The sequence below is a fragment of the Pseudophryne corroboree genome, chromosome 2 (assembly GCF_028390025.1).
Source record: "Pseudophryne corroboree isolate aPseCor3 chromosome 2, aPseCor3.hap2, whole genome shotgun sequence".
Classification (NCBI taxonomy): Eukaryota; Metazoa; Chordata; class Amphibia; order Anura; family Myobatrachidae; genus Pseudophryne; species Pseudophryne corroboree.
Window position 1 is genome coordinate 495,047,749 of NC_086445.1, and position 4,748 is coordinate 495,052,496.

General features: G+C 49.1%; 1 pseudogene; it reads left to right on the top strand.

The window, feature by feature from the left end:
• Window positions 1-1,227: 1,227 nt before the first annotated feature.
• Window positions 1,228-1,346, top strand: LOC135053503 (5S ribosomal RNA; annotated as a pseudogene).
• The last annotated feature ends 3,402 nt before the right edge of the window (window positions 1,347-4,748 follow it).

Here is a 4,748-nt window from a genome sequence, read left to right on the forward strand (position 1 = left end):
TTCCTAACCCTTAACTGTGGTAAATGTAGTTTTAGAAAAATTGTGTATATATAAGATCATTTCACAGAGGAATCCCTGACGTTCCATGCATTATTATCCATCTTCATGCCTGTATGGCATGATGGCATCTAATGCTCATATTCTGCAACTTTGTCCAAATTCAATAACAGTTTTTTTTCTGATTTTATACAGAAATGGGTAGGGCTCACCTAAAAGTGGGCATTTTGGGGCAGATCTGGGCTGCCAAGTTTTGTCCAAATTAAGGGCATGGTTTAGGTAGATTGAGTGCCGGATTAGGCAGATACTTAATTTCATAATTTCTTCTTATTGTTTTACCGATTAGAAGTGAATTTATTAATATATGCACTGTACCCACAAAAGTTAACATTCCATATATTGTGGTGATTTGGAATGTTTTTAACTGTTATTTAACAATCTGGGCCGGGGTCCCAAGCAAAAACCCTTCTCCTATGTGGAGGTTTTCTCCCCCTCTCCAGTAGCCTTATGCTGCCAATGAGGAGTCCAGACATTATGGGGCCACAGTTAGAGATGATATGGAGGAGGTCCTGCTAAGTCTCTCCAGCTTTGCAGGTCCCTCATAAGAGGGTATAGGGCAGTGGTGTCCAAACTCTTTTCTTGGAGTGCTGTTGTAAGAAAAAGATTTTGAACAAAGGGCCTCCTAGCTATAATGTAAGTGTTCTTTGCTAAAAAAAAAAACAAAACAAAAAAAACCCCAACTAAATCTAATAAAAACAATCTTGAAAAAACATATTTTAGATGATTTTGGATTCTCTTTCTATGCCTACTGCAAGGAGATGCATAATATGCCACCCAGCAGTGCCCATGATTCCTAATATGGCACACAGTATGCCCTCAATTGATAATAAGCCACAATGTAATGTCCCCAATTGCTAAAATATCAAACAGCAGGGCTGTAGCTAAGATTGTGTGAACAGTGCAATTGCCCAGGGTGCAGGGCCCTGTGTTGGAAATATGTGTTTACACACGCTTCATAATGTGGCTGAGTTTCTGTATACACCAGTGGATGCCCTAAAACAATTGCCCAGTTACTTAACCAGTGGAGTGGTTTGTGGAAGGAATAATGGGTACAGCTGTACTCACTGTTATAAACGCTAGTTGGAGCAAGCGGAGCAAGGTGTCGTTAAGCTCACAAGTCTGTGAGTGTATGTATAGGTGCACTCTCATTGGTGTACTATCATAAAAATTCTCTACTATCATACCACGCTGCCAATGCCCGATCTCGTCTGATCTTGGAAGCCAAACAGCGTTGGGCCGGGTCAGTACCAGGAGAGGAGACTTCCTGCGAATACCCGGTGTTGTAGAGTTGGGACCATTTCCCTTCATATGTGTTTGCGACGCCAACAGCAGTATCACCACTAAGTCTCTTTTCCCCTTTCCTTTTCCTTTTTTTCTTCTTTTGAGGCTTACTACTAATTTTTGTGGCTTACGTCAGAAAGTCAAGCTCATTTGAATGCAGGAGACCAACCAACTTTGAATAAAGTAGCCCAAGTGGGGCTTACTTATCAAATAACTCTTATGATCACTCCTTGGTTCCATCAACACAGATATTCTGTGCTGGTCAGGGGAATTGGGGGTAAGATTAATCAATGTCTACAACCATTCCAATCACCAAGTGTGATTAAACCAGACCAGAACATTTTTAATAATTCTAATTATCACATTTTTTTCTTTGATATGGATCATTTATATTGGTATTTTTATTACAAATGTCAACATTAAAAGTTATGTTTTAAGTATCTCTCTCTACATGTTATAGGAATTTTCCTTTCCTTTCAAGAGTGCGCCCACACAAGAGCCTTCTTTCTCTCCTTTTCTTTAGTGTATGAAGGTTGCAGGTAGGGGTGTAGGGTTCTGGAACAGTGTTTTGGAAAGCAGGTAAATGCAGGTCTCATCTCTAACACAGTGGTGAGATGATGCTGTGTATGAACAGTAATGAAGCCTCCCTGTAGGAGCAACATGGAGTCTGCACAGTAGTGCACTCCTCTTTCAACAGCTTGCAGGTGGCATCTTTGCTGTCCCATGACACCTGCATTTGGTTTACATGATGTCTAAATGACACCCTGCAGCCAGTAGAGCCACCCAGAGCGCCCTAAAGACAATCTGTGCAGACAGTGATCTACTGTCTTGTAATGGTGCCCCTGCCCAGTGCCGTAACTAGACATTTTAGCGCTGTGTGCAAGAGAGGGCATTGGCACCCCCGCCCCCTTGTATGCAAAATAGGGGCAGTGCGCACTGCAGACGCGCGCAAAACATATAGGGGCATGGCTTCATGGGGAAGGGGTGTGGCCACAAAATAATACCAATTCATATTACATATTATAGTAGTCTCCATTATTCAAACTACGCCGCACAGTAGCGCCACTACACCAGGTAGAGCCCCTTTTACACATTACGGCGGACAGATTCCCCTTTTTACACATTACGGCAGACAGCATCCCCCTTTTTACACATTACAGCAGCCAGTGTCCCCCTTTTTACACATTACGGCAGCCAGCGTCCCCTTTTTTACACATTACGGCAGACAGCGTCCCCTTTTTCACACATTACGACAGCCATATACACCACAGCCCTCCACCAAGCACACATATAGTACACCACAGCCACCTCTCACACACTCATGTACACCAGCCCTGCACTCAGCACACATACAACAGCCCTGCAACCAGCCACCTCCCTCACACACTTAGCCAGCCCAGTCACCTCTATGTCCTGTTAGCTGCAGCGGAGATGGGTCTCTGGACCCAGTTCTGACGGTGTTGGAGCCGGAGGTGCATGTGCTCTGAAGGGGGGCGGGGCTACCACCAGCCGATTTGTGAGGAGCAGAGAAATACAGCATGGTTACCGGAGGATGGGACACACTATTCCCCTTCCTCTCCCTGTGGCTGCTCTTCTGCTCCAGGCTCCGCCCCGTCCCATCTGGACTCGCACATGCGCTGTCCGGATTCACGATGGGGCATTAGGGAATGCGGAGGATCTCTTCACCTTTGCTGGCAGCGTTAGGCAACTATGACGTGCTGCCAGCGGTTCCGCTGCAGCTGTCCCTCTCCTTCACCTTGGCTGCCCGCGATCGCTGCCTCCCTGCTACCTGGCGGAAGTGCGCCAGGAGCAGGGAGGGAGAGATCGCGGGCAGCCAATGTGAAGGAGAGGGACAGCTGCAGCGGCGCCGCCACCAATTAGAGTGCGTTGCTGCAGCTCCCTCCTCCCCCTCCCTCCTCCTCCTCTCCTGCGGCTGCCCCCGGAGCTGCTCCTCACCGGCGGCAGTGCTCGCACACAGTCACAGGCGGCTTGTAATGAGTCAAACTGACTCATTACAATGCCGCTGATTTTAGGCAAAGGATGCGGGCAGTTGTGCCCTCAGGTCAACTGCGCTGTATGCCAGGCTCACCTGGCACACACGTAGTTACGCTCTGGCTGTCGCACTGGAAGCAATTATAGCAAGTAACAGCCCTGGCCAGACCAGTACTCAAATCACATGTGAAGATAACAGTGCGGGTCCCCAGGGCTGCTGTTGCAGTCCTTGAAAACACAGTTTAGTAATAAAAGACTTACTAGCAGTAGTTCTTCTAACACCACGTCGCTAGGCAGCAGCTCCTCCGGCGGCTATGCTTTACAGCTGGGGGCGTTACTTCGACCATCAAACATGAATGAGTGTGTGTTTGGTTGGCTGGGGCGGGGCTTTGAACAACCAGCAGCATGGTGGGAGGTTGAATTGGCAGGGCTTCGGAAGGCCAGTGGATTTGGGCTTCAGACAGCCGGAGGGGTGAGTGGGCGGGGCTTCAGCTGGCTGACTTTTAAGTTCAGACAGCCGAAGGGTTGAGTGGGCGGGGCTTCGAGAAACTAGCGTGCTTTTAAGTTCAGACAGCCTTGGGAAGGTGGGGGGAGAGGGCGAGATGAGCGCAGTGACTAGTGCTGTAAGCTCATATAGCTGGCGGGTTTGAGGGCGGGGCTTCGGTTGTCCAGGGCTCAAATTCAGACAGCGGTGTGTGAGTCGGAGGGGCTTCAGGCACCTGGCACCAGGGTGGGACAGTGTTGGGATTCGGATGGATGCTAGTGGTGACAGGAATTTTTTTTCCTGTCAACACTGCAGCGGATCCTGTGGACCTATTTCCATGGGGGGCTTGGAGCTGTAGCTCCATCCGCCCTATTGTTAATCCGTCTCTGCCTGATTGATGGATAGCACCAGCCATCCACCAGTGTTTAGATACTCCTGCGAACTGTGATTGGTGGATGGCCAGCGCCATCCACCAATCGACACTTGTATCACGCAGCAGTGGAGCCGCAGCATGACCATGGACACTGACAGCTCCTGGGTTGGCAGTGAAATTGTGTATAGCCCAGTGACAGTTAGCGGCCGGGAGGCAGCAGGAGAAAGCTGGCCGCTGCAGTTGTGGCAGTGCGGGAGCCAGAGGAGCAGCCAGAGTGGCAATCAGCGGAGCACACGGGGCAAGAGGCGGCCAATCGGGGTGTATGTGGAAGGTGCGCCCAAAGTGCAAATGCGCTGTGGGCAATGCACCTTCTGCACACACCTAGTTACGGCTCTGCCCCTGCCAACTTGGCCTGACAGAACAGGTTAACAGGTGGGTATAGCATAGAGTTGCTTAGAGCCCTACTCTGGCCCTGCCACACAGTAATACCCCCAACTGATAATATGCCACATAGAGACACTTCATTCATATCCCTTTATATGCCAGTCTCAGAGCCCCTTT